The sequence below is a fragment of the Lissotriton vulgaris genome, chromosome 6, assembly GCF_964263255.1.
Source record: "Lissotriton vulgaris chromosome 6, aLisVul1.2, whole genome shotgun sequence".
Lineage (NCBI taxonomy): Eukaryota > Metazoa > Chordata > Amphibia > Caudata > Salamandridae > Lissotriton > Lissotriton vulgaris.
This window is the reverse complement of record NC_141694.1, coordinates 1,762,682,605-1,762,700,161: the sequence shown is the minus strand read 5'-3', so window position 1 is coordinate 1,762,700,161 and position 17,557 is coordinate 1,762,682,605. Positions and strand designations below refer to the sequence as shown.

General features: G+C 41.6%; 1 long non-coding RNA gene across 1 annotated transcript in view; it reads left to right on the top strand.

The window, feature by feature from the left end:
* LOC147709433 (uncharacterized) overlaps nt 1-14,819 on the top strand; it is a 90,031-nt gene extending 75,212 nt beyond the window's left edge. Inside the window, exon 3 of the long non-coding RNA XR_015296551.1 lies at nt 14,514-14,819. This is a non-coding gene — a long non-coding RNA (uncharacterized LOC147709433). The remainder of the gene's footprint in view (nt 1-14,513) is intronic.
* The last annotated feature ends 2,738 nt before the right edge of the window (nt 14,820-17,557 follow it).

Sequence of the window (17,557 nt, the reverse complement as noted above, 5' to 3'; positions counted from 1 at the left end):
ATTGGCACTGACTGTCTGCCTGGTTGTGACCCCGGACTGAAATACTTGTTGATGTATTGATTGTGCATTCAGTGAGACTTCCACCTATTTCATACTGTATTTCCTGTTCTGCGCGCTGGCCTCTCCCTTCATTTCAAGTCGCAAGTATTGTGTTCTATCATTTTTGGTTCCTCTTTATGGGGCGACTGTTGTTTTGCGGGCGGGTGGCTCAGGGACGGAAGTTGCGGTTGATGGCTGCGGACCCTGTATCTGACTAGCCGGGGGGATCCGGACCGGAACACTAACATGACGTAGGGGTTGCAGATGGCTGGGAGTCCGGGAGTTCTGGTATTGTGAGGGCTCCTCCCCGCTTCCTTCTTTTTGGGAGTGGTAGATCAGCTTGTTCTTTTCTTCCTCCCTATATTCAAGTGTTAAAATTTTTCGTTTCCTGTTTTTTCTTTCTTCCTTTTCTACAATTTTCTTGCTTTATCTTACCTTTTTCTTCTACTTCTTTTCTTCTCTTGCTGTATTTCGGGTTTATGGGGCGACAGACACTCTGCTAGGGGGGGGGGTAGGCCATAGCCTCTGCATGTGTGTAGGGTGGGGGGTTACATTTTATTTTTGGTTAGTTTCTATGGGACCTGTTTTTGCTTCTTTTATGTTTTTCCTTTTTCTTGGCCCGTGTTCAGGCATATTGGGTGAAGGGTGGCGGAGTAGATATGAGTGGGTAGTTGGGATTGCTACCCTGTAACGTGAATATTGTGTGGCCATCCTGCCCGGTCGGGACTGCTTGTAGAGATGTGGATTGCGTGAATCGTAGCTACTGTCATGTCCCACCTGCATGGTCCTTGCTCTTACTTTATCATTTTATGAGTACGGAACAATACGACCTGACTTTACTAGTTGCAAAAAAAAAAACTTGAAAACTTAACCTTAATAACTCCTGCGACATGGTCTTGCGGCATCCTCCAGTCTGATTCCTGATTAATAGCCGATGTGCAGCTGTATTACTATGTCACCGTATTGCATGCTTTAGTGCTACATGAGAGTTCGTGGCCGGCCGGAAGGTTGTGGGCCCGTATTTGTTCTGTATTTCGTGCACAATAAAGGTTTTCAAAAATGTAAAAAAAAAAAAAACTGCCCTGTATGCAGATGACCTCCTCTTGTATACTTCTAATCACTCAGTAGCAATACCCAGGCTATTTTATCTATCAGAAGAATTTGGAAAATTATCAGGCTACCAGATTAATAGGGAGAAACAGAGATAATGGGTTGGAATAACAACATACAAATACAGGGCGTGAAACAAAAAATGCGATACTTGGGAATCTATTTAACTCAAGCACTAAAGAACATACCATTACTTAGTTGGCAGACGGTGGTCAAAGACATTAATAAAACTTTAACAAGATGGGGGAATCTGCCACTAAATATCTATGGCCGAGTTAACCTCATCAAAATGACTATCCTTCCCAAATTGACTTTTTTATATAATTGTATCCCTTTATCATTTTCTTTGAAAGATATTAGTATTCTCCAGGGTAAGATTGGATCATTTATATGGGCTTGTAAGTCATCCAGGATAGCATGGAAAAAATTGAGAAGGGGTTTAAAAATCGGAGATTTAGCCCTTCCAGACTTACTATCATATTGTCACGCCTTTCATTTTAAAAACTTCAGGCTACTTGCGAACACGTTAGACGCATCATCACAGGGCCGCTTGTTTCAGGCTTTATTATACGGTTTACCTTATGACCATGATTATTTTTTATTCAAGTTCGGAGACCAGAATTTTTTTAAAAAAATCCGCCTTAAGATACTTCAGACTGCACTTAAAAACTGGGAGTTCATTCGGAAGGTTCATAATATTCCTTATTATCATACATACACTCCAATCTGGGATTCCCCGGGAACGCCTCTATGTCTCCAAGATCAGCTCTCACAACCCCTGAAAATAGCTGGACTACAAAAGTGGGGAGATCTATGGGTAGATTCAGGCCTAATGGATTGGAACTCCTTAACACAACTCACAAATGGACACCTGACTAGGTTTAAATATTACCAACTATCTGCTTGGTGGTCAAGTCAGAATCTGCAGCGGGAAAAAGATCCAGCCATTCTTGATGCAGTTTGTAGAGGGGGAAACTGGATAAAAGAAGTATTGTTTTGGTATAAGTTGATAATCAAGGATGAAGAGAACAAACTATACTCGGAGGTGATAAATAATGGGGAAACAGTATAGCTGAACTTCCTGAAGAAGGTATTAAAATATGGTCAGATTCCTTTTCCCTTTCCCAGAGGTTAATCAAACCAGCTAATTTAAGACGTAATCATTTATTCACAGTTTATAGAGTATATTGGACCCCGGCCAAACTGCACAAGATAACGCAAAATAATTATTACTGTCCCCGATGTAACTACAATGCAGCAGATGATGTCCATATCTTTTTAGAGTGTCGGGTAATTCAGGACTATTGGAGAGCGATTGTAGATTTTTTAGGCGAGGTATTGTCAACAACTATTATATGTTCGCCTAGACTTATATTTTTCGGTTTGCTGAAAGACTATAACATTAATAGTTTGGATACTCAGTTTATTTTTTATGTAGTAGTTATTGATAGGAGACAAATTTGCATGGAGTGGAAGTCAACAGTTCCCCCAGATTTACAGAATGTTTAAAATATATAATGGAAGTATGTAAGATGGACATGGTTGGACGCAACGAGAATACTGAGAATGTCTGGTCTAAACTTGAGGTCTGGTTAAACAAGTAAATCGTCCGATGATTATGCCAGAGGTTGTGTCGGTCCTGTCCTCCCCCTGGCTTAAAGCTTTCCATCATAGGCTAGAGGGAGTAGGATAAGGAAAACAACCTACCTCCGGGACATCCCTGTCTGCCATGATACTGTCTCCAGGGCGGACTCGAAAATGTCAGTATAAGAGGCAACAGCGAGACCCATCTAGAGCATACGAAATCTGGTGGCATATATGAGGACAAAAAAAAAAAATTCTGCTATTGATATCTATGATAGCGCGACAGAACCTACAGGCAAACGTCCGTGCTCTATAAATAAGTGTTTCATTCATTCATGGTACATGGATTTAAGGAACTGACATCACGAATGGATGCAGTGACCTTTCTTAAATTTTTGGTGCTGGTGCCTTCTCAATATAACTTCTCTTGGAGGATATTCAGGAGTAGGGAAAAGGTCCCCAACCCGGTCTGTCGTTTTAATATGAGGAATCTGTGGCAGCTATCTAACACATAATTATGTCTCAAAAGTTCTTAGGTTTTGAGTGAAGTGCTTTTATTAGGTTATGTACCTCTTTTTGCTAATCCTTCGTGTGAGGCATCCATAGTTGAATGCTTTGGATCCAGCAGAAACCATTTGCAGCTGGTCAGTTGAAAGCAATGTCTGACAGGAAATCTCATCTGACTCAGGTGGCCATTTTGTCTCTCTGCTTCCTGTTTTTTTCAGTGAGCACATCTCTATTCTTTTCTTGAATAGCTTTGGCACCAGTTTTTGTAAACCATTAGACTTTACGATCTATATAACACAGGATTGTATTTATGTCTACTTGAAGGAGCTGAGGACTAAACGCCGTCAATATTTGTTGGGTGGACATGAAGGCGCCTTCTGAAAACATATTTTCTTCTTAGCACAAGAGCATGTTTGAGGGGGTCGTTTAGACCATCCCGAGTGGAAATTGCATTTCCGATAAAAGGGTTTCAGGACATATTTTACTGGGAGCTGCCTGGGTAATAATGGAAGGCATCCCATTATAGGTCTTGGTAATAATTGTTAAAGCCTTCTTCTGAAGAAGAAATGTGCAGCAATGACCTCTAGTTAGTTTTTAAAGTCGTCATTCTTTCTCTAAATATTGTGAAAATGGCTGCCAGCAGTATTCATACCTGTCCCTACAGATAGCAACCACTGGCGCCAAATGGGAGCAGTACCATAGCTCTATTTTTCCTTTGCCAAATCTTGGACCCTGCCATGACAGCTATTGAAAGTTCTAGGAATAGGCACAGAATTTCACCTTGTTATGCATATTTTTACCTTTCACTGCAAAGCAGCTATTTTTAAATCTATATATATTAAATCTATGTATAATTACACTGTGGTGGTCATCAGTGTTTAGTTATAGTTATGTCAGACTTTTTACAGGAAGAGTGTTTTTTGTTTTGCTAATAACTATGGTGCTGTTTGATGAATCCTCACAAATCTTTTTTTTTTTAAAAGCTCATCCACCTCTGCTCATTACTTGAAAGTCTCGGGGTCATCCGTCAAGTGGGAGGCGAGAAAATAGGGAGGCCTGTAACTCGATTTCCTGATACAATTTCCATGGAGAGTTTTAGACACCTCCACAGCTGAAAATGGCTGGACGGAATTTGGCCGAAAGTTAAATCTATAAACAAAATGCATGCTTTTTGTGATTTGATGTAAATCCATTCAGTAGTTCTGGAAAAATGAAGGTAAAAAAGTTCTATATATATTGACAATTGTGCCGAAATTAAAAAAATGCAATTCTTCTGGTTTGCTGATGAGGCCTTTTTGGAGCCAGCACGGGGGGCACAAGTTGTAGTTAGCTCTGTAAACTATAAATGGTGAATTTCAGTGTGTTTTTTATTGTTTAAATCTTACTGAGGTCAGGATGTTCTAAATTAAAGAAGAAGCAACAGGAAGACAAACACTGGAATATTGGAGCCAAAAGGCTACACCAGCCATTGCTATGCCTCTGCAACTCCGTTGCAATTGATGGTGTCTCAACATTCAATGTTCCCTGGGCAGTTAAGGGCAATAGCCTGCAAAAAGATTATTCTGGCTGGCTGGCTAGCTCCCAGTGTCCTTCGACGGTGCTTTTAAAATGTATAATTATTATTGGTCCTAATGATTCCATGCATGTATCATTTACCAATTAAGTAGTCCTCCTTCTTCTTCATACTGGCACACTCTGAGACAAGATGTGACATAGTCAGCAGTGACAATTTCCGGCACAATGCTTCCTCACCAACAACCAGCCTTTGCATCCACCTACAACAGGCAAATTCAAGATAACAGGTAGATGGTAAATCCAGCAGAAAATGTTCTAGACCCTGAGGCCCCAGTTGAAGAAAACCTACCCACTCAGATCCCACATTCAGGAGTCAAGAGACTTTGCACACTACTAAGCTTGAAAAATAACAGAATGTCAGCAGTCAATAGGCCTCATTGGCACAGCTGCTCCTTTGTATCGCTTGGTCCCTGTGAAGCCAACCAGCCCATGTTGAGGCAGAGATTTTTAAAAGTATGGGTAGAGGCGAGCTCCAACTCAGGCGCCACAGTCAGTAACAAGCATTGCACCTGAACAAACATCAAAATGTCATAAAAAAGTGTCTATCTTGGTTGCCCCATAGCTGATGCAGACAAAGAGACAGAGCATGAGACCTCCACAAACTCTTCTTTCCGTTACACGCCTATCAACCTTTGTCCCCCTTCCTTCACCCTCTCAACTCACCCATCTCACTCTTTCTCCCCCAACCTCTCCCCGATTACTCTGCTAAACATTGTATCACAGTTCCAAAGCTAGACAAGTCAAGGTGGCTGCCAACTGACTTGGTGTGCCATGTGGCCATACTGTGTTTTAAACTAAATTTGCTGCCAGAGATAAGTTGTTTCAAAACTCTTTAAATTCCCAACAGCAAAATTCACCCAGCATCACTACCTACCAGTACTTGTAGCTGAGTGGACTAATTGATCTATGCTTATCCGCCTTAAATCGGAAGTTCAAAACTTGGCAGGTCCTGGATTGTCAGAAGCTTTTATGGGGCTCAGTTCACAGACATGATAAAGGACCCATCTCTGATTTTATGGCAAAACTTAGTAGCAAAAAAGGCTACCTGCCTTAACAAGAATATGAGCAGGTAAACCCTGATATTGTGATATTTAGATAGATTTAGCAGTGGCAGCATGGGGCCATTAAAAGAGGGGGGGCTGGGGAAATTAGCCTAAGCTCCTCTTCCCATATGATAACCTGGGCAGCTACACTCTGCCTTTCAACCTCCTGAATCCAATAAAATGAGTACAGATTAGTAAGAATAAACATATGTTATCCGTCAATAACGTCAAGAGGCCTTCTTGGCTTAAGGTGCTCTCAGAATCAGACGGGAAGGGCTGACTCCCTCTTGAGTGACAAGAGGGGGTGCATCTCTACCACCTAAGGGCACCCTGCCCTCATCCCCATGTCATAGGCACAAAAAGCAAATCCCCCTTGTAGCGACAGGGAAACAGACAACAGTGACACCAAGGAAGCTGTGGAAAGATAAAGGAAAATTAGTGTATGGTCAAATGAGACATAAAAGTTCTTCTCTTCCCACCTCTTCTTCAAATTAAAAAGAGATCAACAAATGACTACCTGAGGTAGATGTCAGTGTGACTGAGACTGAGTTTTCTCCAGGTGGAGTCTTCAAATGAATATATAGTGATAGGATAGGCTAAGTCTTAAGTTGGGACGTAGAAAGGTATTTATTATTTATTTATTATAGAGTTTTATATAGCGCAAACTTGACCCGAATTGGGTATCAGAGCGCTTTACATAGCACCAGTTGCGTTAGATGAGGACACATTCATTTTTTTTTTTAGGCACGGAGAGATTAAGATATTTTCCCAGAATCACAGGATGTTCAGCGTCATTGCCGAGACTCAAACTCAGTTCCCCAGATTCGAGGTCGACCACCCTCTCCCCCAGTAATGATCAAGAGAGCTCATTAACAAGTTATCAAATACCTGGTGGAGTCATGTAATTCTTGATAAATATTAAATAGTGGCCAAGGTTCAAACAAAGTTCAAAATCAAGGCTAAAATACTTATATGCAGGTGGAAGCTGGTCTGACAAGATTCAGTCAGCATAGAGAACGTTGTGAAGGTGCTTTCTCTATTCTTATCAGAGCATTTATTTGGATTTTCACTGGTGTCTCCTCTGTACTTTCCTACTTCTACTTGCCTGTGTGTATGTGGCATTTTGTAAGGCAGACGTCAGTTCCTGAAGGAGAGGAGGGCAGGAAGAGCCTTTTGTCCTGTTTTTGCCACCCAGTGTGCCTGCCCATCATGGTGATTCGCAGGCAGAAATAATGTCACTGACTCCACAAAGACTACAGTCCACACCTGTCACGAGGAGTCCTCTTTACCCACATCAGAGGCGTGCCACCTCCTCCAACTCTCCTCGAATTTTCTAAGCAGGTAGAAGCAGAAGGACTGTCGTAGAAATAGCGAGGCCAAGCAACTCTACAAGTAGACCTGTTCTGCCATATTTCCTTGGGAATAAATATGAAGAAAAACTGTAGCTAAGCACTCCCGAGGTGGAGGAACTCTCAGTATAAAGCATACAGGGCTGATTAACAAAGGAAATTATAGATTTGCACCCATAAAAGTACTCATCAGACGAATGCTGATTAATTTGTTTACCTTATTTTCAGATATTCCCAATACTGCCCTTGATTTGATTTGATTTGATTTGATTGATTTGATTTGTAGTTTTGTAGAGCGCTCGTATGCCCTTGGGCGTCTTGGCGCTGAGGAAAGAGACCTTGTCCTGATGGCGCGGGAGCTGGGTTTAGTGGAGGTTGAAGAGCCATGTCTTCACTGATTTCCTAAACGACATTAGGGAGGTGCTATTTTTGATAGCAAGGGGAAGACGGTTCCAGTCTTTGGCAGCATGCAGCATAAAACTTCTGCCTCCCCATCTTGCCTGTTTGAACCTGGGAACTTGTATAAGCTTAGCCTGGCTTGATCTCAGTTCTCTTGAGGGGGTATATGGCTTTAGGTGGGTTCTAAGGAACAAGGGTCCCTTGTCCTGGAGTGCCTTGTAGGTTAGACATAGGGATTTGAACCTTATTCGTTTTGCCATAGGGAGCCAATGTAATGTATCTAGATGGTGTGATATGTGTTCAGTTCTAGGGATGTCCAGGATCAGGCGTGCTGCTGAGTTCTGCAGGCGTTGTAGTTTGTTTAAGTACTGTGCCTGCATCCCAGCGTATAATGCATTCCCGTAATCGAGTCTTGACAAGGCTAAGGTGGTCACTACGGTTTTGCGGGAATCCAGAGGAATGTACGGCATTAGTTTCCTGATCATTTTTAGGATGAACCACATAGTCGATGCCAGTTTGTTAGTTTGGGCATCAAAGGTAAGCCTGTTATCTAACATGATACCTAAGTTTTTGACTTTCGTTACGGGTGACGGACAGTTTCCCAGATCCGCCGGCCACCAATCTGGTGCCCAAATTTCTGCATTTGCTCCTAGCAGCATGACCTCACTCTTGTCCCCATTCAGTTTCTAGCAATTCTGCCCCATCCACTGGCTGACCTGTGTCATGCAGCTTTGAAACTTGTCTGCGGTATTAGAGCTATCATTTTTAATTGACACAACTATTTGTGTGTCGTCCGCGTATGACACTGGCAGGAATCCTGCTGCCCTAATAATTCCAGCCAGTGGTGCTACATATAGATTAAAAAGCGTAGGGCTTAATGATGATCCCTGTGGAACCCCACTGGGTGAGTTGAAGGGTTTAGATCTTATCCCTCCAAGTTCTACCGTGAAGGTTCTACTGTCTAGGAAAGAAGCCAGTAAATTTCGTACATCCTTGTGTGCTCCTGCTGATGCAAGTCGGTTCAGGAGCGTGCCATGGTTAACCGTGTCGAAGGCCGCCGAGAGATCTAATAAAATCAAAGCGGCCTTCCCCCCGGCGTCCAGCACGCCCCTGAGTTCTTCCACCGCCATCAATAGGGCTGTCTCAGTACCGTGTCCCTCACGGAAACCGTACTGGGACGGGTCTAGGATATCTGCCTCAGTGATAAACTGGGCAAGTTGTTTGTTCAGGATTTTTTCGACTACCTTGGCACAAAAGGGAATCCTGGCTATTGGCCTGTAGTTTCCCGGTTCTTCTGGGTCTAAGTTAGTTTTTTTTAGCAGCGGTAGGACTGATGTTAATTTCCAGAGGTCGGGGTAGGTACCTGAGTTCACTATGTGTCCCAGAAGTTCTATCAATTTCTGGCTGAGCAATTCAGGAAAAAGGTGGAAAATTTTTGGTGGACAGGGATCTGAAGCTGCCCCAGAATTAGTACTCATAATTACTTGATGGACCTGTTCTCTCTCAGGAATACAGAACTTGAATGGTGGAGTTTTAGGTGTTTTTGTGGGGGTCGAGTTTTCGTTTTGGTTTGTTTTGTCTAGGGCGGGGGTCTGTAGGTTGGTTGCACTAAAGGGTTCATAGACCCTAGTCACTTTGTCGACGAAGAACTGGCCCCGAGTATTGCAGAACTCCATACTAGTTGGCAGGTTCTTGTTTATGTTTATTTTGGGCAATTTTTTCACCGTAGAGAATAGTTCTCGGCTAGAGTATTTTGCCTCCTCTATTTTTACGGTGAAGTACTGACTTTTAGCTTGGAAAGTTGCACTAGTTATAGCTGTCCAGGCGTTCTACCGGGAATGTCATGCAGCAAATTTAAGCCCCCTTGATATTCAGCAATGCTGATATTTTTCTGAGCTGGTTCTTATTATTTTACAAATTAAGCGCTGATTCCAGCTCTGCTCCAATTTTGAAAAGAGTTGAAGATTCACCTTGTTAAAGAACACTACATCACAATGCATTCACAGCTCACAACTCAGCTTTCTCTCCTCTCCTCTTCTCGTTGAGTTTGTTTGTCTTTGACCATATACTTTGCGCCTTTTGGCTAGATTTGTGCAATAGAAATACCATGTGCTACATTACTGACTATTCCACCTTGTCTCAGAGAGGTAGTAGAACTTCCACCCTTCCTATTTTGCCCACCCAGCATTAAACCATTAACCTAGATCAAGGTTTCAGACTTTGTTATGTTACTTCTGACTTCCCCTGTCCATTATAGTCACACACAAGTCCATGTCCTTTTTCCACTCAACCAGTTTGCAGGGACCCTTAGTCGACTAACAACAGGCAACATTATGCCTTCCCCACAGCCAGTCCTAAATTGCATAGTAATTGCATAGTAATTTCATGTATCAGGAAGAGTTGTTTGCTCCCCATATACCCAGTAAGAGATGCATGCCCTTCAATGGAAACTTTTATCACTAGCTATAAGCAGCCCCTGATTGTGCTCCAGAAGGGCTGCCTCTATGGACAAGTCAAGAAGATATGAAAAGAGGCCTTCACCCATCCTCATCCCCTAAGGTGTAGATCTAAACTAGACCTGACATATTTACCCATTTGGGATTTGGAGTAGTAGACCTTATGAGAACTTTGACTTGAATCAGTCTAAAGTCCATTCTAATGGCAACCTCTCTTGGACACTGTAGGGCTTGCGCCCAGTCCTCTAATGAACCAAGGTCGGCCACTCACTGCTCTCTAAGCATATTCAGTGTGTCTGGTGAGTCGATAATTATATTTTTTATATGTGTAGGGTATTGTCTTTTTTCGCAGTGGTTCTGACAGCAGTCTAACTTATAGTGAGGAACTGTCTTCAAGCAGTGTGTTGCCTCAGCCATGATAATGTGTGTAGACTATAGGTACCGGAAGTGTTCAAACTCTGTCAGTTCACATTCCTTAAGTTGTTTGTAAGAAGCCAACCCATATCAATCCTATATATCTCCTAATTTGATCATTCCAATGAGATTCCATTTTCAGTTACAGTTGACGTTGCTTGACTTCTTTGAGGATGCTGCTGGAGCAAAAGAGGGTGTATTTCACCAGAATATTATTCCAACCCATATACTTATTTATTTCGATATAGAAATATCTTAAAAGCACATAACAATAAAAATACAATTCATGTTATTGATAAAAACACTTAATAAATAGTTAAAAATACGAGTTAAAACAGTATTAAACCATTTACAGCTTTGAGATAAATAAAAAGAGAAAAACAAGGGATTGCGTAGGAAAAAGTTCATCACATAGCTTTAAATCTGATCACCCATGCCCAGCTAAGAAATTTGGGTACCCCACACGCCAATACTGTATTAGGGTTAGATTGTAAAATTCTTAGTGCTGGGGCATAGCCTCTGGTCTCAAGTAGGCGACAGACAGGTTTTAGCCATTTGGATCTGGGTTTATTGTAGGCACTCCAGACAAAAAAAACATGTGGAATAGTTTCCAGTTCAATGCTGCAGTGCGGACAGGTGGCAAGCGACTGATACGGTGGTTTCCATTTAGAGGTGCGTTCACGGACTGGTAGGGTTCCCATTCTAAACTGAACATATAAGGCCCTATCTTTGGGTTTTCTAATGAAGTCCATGTAGGGTTCAAGCAAGGGTACGGTCTTATGCAGTCGAAACTCATCGGTGAGTCTGCCCAAGTTATCCGCTCTAGATTCTTGGGCGTCGACCCACAGCCAGTAAGCCCGCTTGACTTCCAGTTTGGATAATGAAGCACCGGACTCCCACGCCACCCATAGGCCAATGGCCGTCAGAAGTTCCTTAATTTTAGAGAGCCAGACTATTTTGTGCGACCCCTGCAAGCTCATGACTTCTTTAAGGCCATCTGCGTAGCTCTCTAGCTCTGGTGTGCGCCACAGGCGAGCCCAATAAAGAAGCGGACGCAGAATTAAAAGATCTTTGATGGATCTGCGTCCAAGATCGTATTGAATGGGCTTGCTAGGGGTACTCCTGGGGATGGACAATAGCTCCTTGTAGAATTTGTTTTCGGCCATTACGAGGGGGTCAACATTATTAAAACCCCAGAGCTCTGCCCCGTACAGTGCACTGCCTACTGATTTTGCAGAATAGATCTCTAAGGCAGGAGCTATGGGTCTTGATACTGAAGATCTATGCTCCCTGCTTATGGCGCCCACAACCCGTTTATGATTTAAAACCATCTTTTCAATGTGAGGGTTCCACTTGAGTTGGTCGGATATCCTAATCCCAAGATAGTCGAACATTTTAACCCGCTCTAGTGGCTCTTCGTTAAGAGTGAGCATACGATTGGCTTTTCTACTGGGATTAAAATAGAGGAGCTTGGTTTTAGAAGTGTTAATAACCAAGCCCCTTAAATTACAGAAGACACAGAACCGATCCAGCAGTTTTTGAAGCTCCATGGGCGTTTTAGAGACTAGTAGCGTGTCATCGGCAAAGAGCATGGCGTGGACTTTCACACCAGCCAAACTAGGGGCATCAGCATCAATGTCAGATAAAAATGAAACCACCCCTTTATCGAATAAGGAAATATACTTATTTGCATCTGCAATGTCTTTAACACTGAAACATTTTGTTTTTTTGAAGAAACACTTTTTAGTGCTCCGATTTTACAGCACCCAAACGTGGAACTTCCCTATATTGAAAAAATGATATAGCATCAAATGCCCCCTAGAAATTGTGCAACAAGACATTTGTAATCTTTCTCAGAAGATTTGCCAAGCAGAATTAAATTATACCATCACAGATAAAGAACTTGGGAGCTGCACACACAGTAGAAATCTACACATCTTAGAGACATTCACAGTCTTTAAAGTCAGTCACTGCATTGACTCACAGACAACTCAGATGGACGCAGTTCCTTTCTGATTATGACTTTGTGATAAACTATAAAATGCATTCAAACAATGGAAAGGCAGATGTTTTATTCTGACAGAATCAATCTTGAATTGAAAATACTACAGTGAGTGAATCTCCTTTGACCATGGCAAGAAGTACACACATTTGCTTGTCACTCATTTAACATACTATGAGCTGACTTTATGACTCTAAGATTGCAAGGGATCCTGAAAATGCTAAATCCTTAACTACAGTCAAAAATAATTTTTAGTGGCCATTACTGTTTGGAAATGTAAAACATTGCATTGGGACATTTTGCGTTTGCGCTCAGAATACATTTCCATAGTAGAGTTATGCTGCTTTTAAGCCTACAATTTGGCATATATTATGCCTTGATGTTATTTTAGGGTTTTGTCTGCATGGTCATTGGCCTAGAATATTACCATTAGATGTACTCTCTTCTAGAATCATTAGAGAAAGCCACACTAGTTGTGAGCTTTATGCTGAAAAAACATGGAATCCCAGCACTCAAATACACAGTGGGTGAGAAAGTTAGGATACTCACTAAGAACTTACATTTGAAGACGGGTTCTAAGTTGCAACCTCATTGATAGGTCCATTTACCATTGGATATATTGTGAACCTTGTAACTGTATGTTTAAAGTTGCCCCAACCCAGGAAAATCAATTCATTGTTTTATTTGTCCTCATTGAAACCCTGTTCTACAAAACAATATTCTACCAAGACTGCTAATTCAGGTTAATTGTGAAGCACATACGGTTTTGGATGTGTGAATGTATAAGAAGGTAATTCCAGTATTGGGACTTGAGGGACGATAATGAGACCCAGGCTCGAATCTTCATGCTTCTCGCCTGTTAGGAGAATTCTACAACCTTAATCCAGACAAACCAGGAGTTCAGGTACTGAATCATCGGCCCTTAGGGACGGGGGGCACTATCATAATGTAGCATGGTACACGCTTACTTCTGCCCGTCAGTCCTGTGCAACTTTTTAGTCTGAATCTTCTAATCATGCGGGTCTTCAGGAGCAATAGAGACTGGAGCAGTGCAGACATTCTGGGCACCGCCTGGACATACGCCTCATGTTTCGGAGGGGTGAGCTACGCTAAATGCCCGTAAGAAGCATTTCATGTCCCACATAGCCACAGGACTTTCACAAGACTTGCAAATGGCAGTGACCATCTTTAATGCCTAGAGTATATGTTTCTCATGGTCAATAGCATCCTTGGTAGGCAATTGGGATATATAGTTGTTGAAGTCTGAACTTGATGTTTAGAAGTTAAAATCCTCATAACCTATTATTCTGAGAAGTTGCCAAAAGACATCTTTAGGATCAGAGAAGTATTCCCACTCCCAAGCTCAAATATTCATAAAAGTTTGCATTTGTTTATTATGAAGGGGTCATCCATTAGGCCCACCCAGCATTAAACCATTTGCACTTTGTAGTTTTCACAAGAAGTCTTCCATTAGAATTACAATCCTGCATATTGTCCTTTGTAGTTTTCACAGGGTGTCCCCTAGTAGGATTACATACTCTATTTGTGCAGTTTTTTTGTTTCCCCAAAGAGATGTCCATTTGGATTAAGAACTGAACATTTAATTGTATTTCTTCAACAAGTGGAGTCAGTCGAATCACGTCTTGCAAAACATTGTTATTGTTCTTAGTACAAGTATGGTATCAAGGTATGAATTAGAATAACTCTGTGAGAGTATCAGTGACTTGTGTGATATTAACAAAGGTGCTTCATCTTACATTTATCAAACCATTAAGTTGAATGTAACCGTAACAATAACATGCTATTATATCATATTGAATGTAGTTCTATAGCAAACACCATATAATTACTATAAATGTTTGCAACTAGCATATCAAATTTAATTACATTTTAGTTCAGTAAAAATATGGAGGTTCATCCAAGAATAGTGATTTGGAAACACAGAGATTGTCAGCAGATATATCACTTAAAATATCATATGTTAGATGCTAAAGTTGATACTATAGCCACACTAAATGTCTTCTCTTGTCTTTAGATATCAACACTCCTGCAAGGTGGATCAAGTCCGGCTGTGCAACCAGGCAGTGTGACGATGTTAAGGGTCTCTTTTTCTCCCTTTCCACAGATCTGCTACTAACCTGCTTATTGTTAGTGTAAGGTTGGTAGTAGGTTTAGAGAAGTGTGGAAGTTCACATTTCTCTCATTGGATCTGGATTGCAATGTTAGTGCATCTTGACACCAACTGTGATGAGCTCATTGAAATACTGATACAGTTTAATCACTGCTTATCTGAAAGTCATTGCAGAAAAGAAAAAGGTTCTAGTAGTCCAGCTTAAGACAGAAGAGAACAGAATTGTGGTGACTTCTGAGCCAATACAGTTCGGCAGCATAAGTGGGGCAATATTAAAAAAAGGGAATGAAAGTGTTTAAATGGTTTGTGTTTGTATTGTGGAGGATCAGGATATTTTGTAAAAGATTGAAGATGTATATCTCCAACTTTTAAGAGTCTGATGGCAGAGACACTGCTTAGTGAAAGGTGACAGCCAGGTGAAAACTAGATTCCTCCATTGACATCATTTAAGGGTGGTAAGGGGTCTGAGTTGTGACCCCTAGTTTGCCCATTATGATCTCTGGCACCTCGGGCCACGCATGAGCAGTTGGCAAAGCCTGGTATGACGCCCCCTGAGCTGACCCCAAAACTGTTTTTAGTTACTGCGGATCACGAGCAACCTGGCCGATGCCTGGAAGAGCTGTCTTATGCAGCTATAGAGGACTAAATGTAAATGTAAATGTAAATGTACATGTATTTATATAGCACAAATCACCGACCCGGTATCTAAGCGCTTGCTTAGGGAGCCCGTCCTGGTATTCTCCTGTGAGATAACCCTGGCAGGGTATCCACAAGGTGAAAGCCAGGCATCCCACCACGAGGGGCCGTTGTGGAGATTAAGCAAGCTATTGCCCAGAGTCGCAGAGTGTGAACCCATGAATCGAGTAGGCACCGGAGCGAGAATTGTCGAGTCCGTGGACATTTTTGTACTCAAGACCCGCCTAGCCGGGAATTGAACCCTGGTCCCGGGCTGACCTCTGCTTCCAGGACTGGAGTCCATGAACACAGGGATGATTTGCCCATAGGGACATAGGAGTGCCAAACTCCGTGTTTTCTCTCTCTTTTACTATACTAAAATGAAGAATAGCAATAAAAGATGGCGCACTGGGAGCTGGAGAGGGACCTTCACCAGAAGATGATGTAGTTAAGAAATGCCTTCAATGTATATTGTGTGTTCTTATGCGGGTAGGAGTGTGTTTGTGTGAGAGAGTGCATGTATGTGCAGACAGTGTGTATACATGTGGGTGTAGGTGTGCAATTGAAAGTGAGTGAGAGTGAGTGATAGGTGTTGTGGAGAGATTGAGTGAAACTGAGCTTCAGTAAGTAAGTATGAGTGTGTCAGCCTGAATGAGAATGAATGAGAGTAAGAGTAACTGCAAGTGAGTGAGAGAATAAAATGATGGAGTAAAAATGAGTTTGCAAAGTGTTGGAGTATGAGTGAGAATGAGTGTGTCAGAGTGAGTGAGAATATGTGAGATTGTTTAAGTAAGAGTAAGTGCGAGTGAGTGTGAGTGAGCGAGAGCATATGAGTAAATGTGGGAATGAGTCAGAGAGAGTGAGAATAAGTGAGACTGAGTGAAACCAAGAGCAAGAGTCAATGCAAATGAGTGTAAGTGAATATCACTGCGTAAGACTTAAGTGAGTGTGAACGAGTGAGGATGAATCAGTGAGAGTAGGGTATGTGTAATATAATTAATGAGAGTGAGTGAGTGAGTGAGTGAGTGAGTGAGTGAGTGAGTGAGTGAGTGAGTGAGTGAGTGAGTGAGTGAGTGATTGGATATAAACAAGCATATATGTGATGGTATGCTTGCCAGCCAGCCCATGACCCTGATATACTGAAGGTAATTATTGATTTATAGAGGCACCTCTAACAAAATGCTGGTACACTAGATCTTAGCATAATGGGCAGCTGTGACAAAATACTGACACTGACATCCTAGTGGTAATACTTGGCATATGGATCACTGCTGGCAAAATGCTAGTGCTGGCATGCTGGTGAATGTTTTCGGCATAGGTGCATCTGTGGAAAAACACTGGTGCTGGCCCCCTGCAAGTAATTCTTTGCACATGGGACGTCAACCATGGCGTATGGGAGGGTGTAACCATGACAAATTCATGCCTTGACATACTATAGGTAATTGATACTTATGGCAACGTTCTGTCACTGGCATATTGTATGTCATTTTTGCCATAAGGGGGCACCCATTTTAAAAATGACATACAAGACAAACAGAAACAATGACAAAATACTGGCACAATGGAAGTATTTGCGACATATAGGACCTCCTGTGCACATTTTGAAAACAATGGAGCAACTCATGGTGATTGTCAGGATCCATTGGCTTGACACTCCATGAAAGAACCTGAATATTTAATATGTGCCCTGTCAAAGCCTATGGTTCCTCAGCAAATTATTCTAAAGTTGTGTTTATAATGCTGTATTTGACCCCACTTTAAAAAGAAATTATCAGGGTCGGGGGAGAACTTCTGAGAACCATCCCTGGAAGAATTCAGGCTCATTCAGTGCTATTGAGGGCAAGTATTACCCCAACCACTTTCAGAGATCATTAGCTGCTACTGCAAGAACAGATGGTAAACATTGTCTTGATGCGCACTGTTTACATTGTGCAGCTTCTGCTAGGACCCAGACATTACTGTTTAGGTTTTGTAAAGTAAATAGATTTAGCACTGCATTGTGCACTATTCTGTATAAATAGAAAATGAATACAATCCAAATGTATTTGTAAATAAATTGTTGACCTGTTTCATTATTGTAAATAAAAATAATGTGTGTGAATACAATCTTTTGCTCTCTGACTTTTAATTGATCATAAATCAAAGTGTATAACAATAAGGAATAATATAAGCCAATAACATAGTTAATATTAAATATATGACCGACATTGATTAATAAATGTGGACATAACTGCTATTGTTTTATTAAATCTCTTTTTTAAATGTCCCTTTGA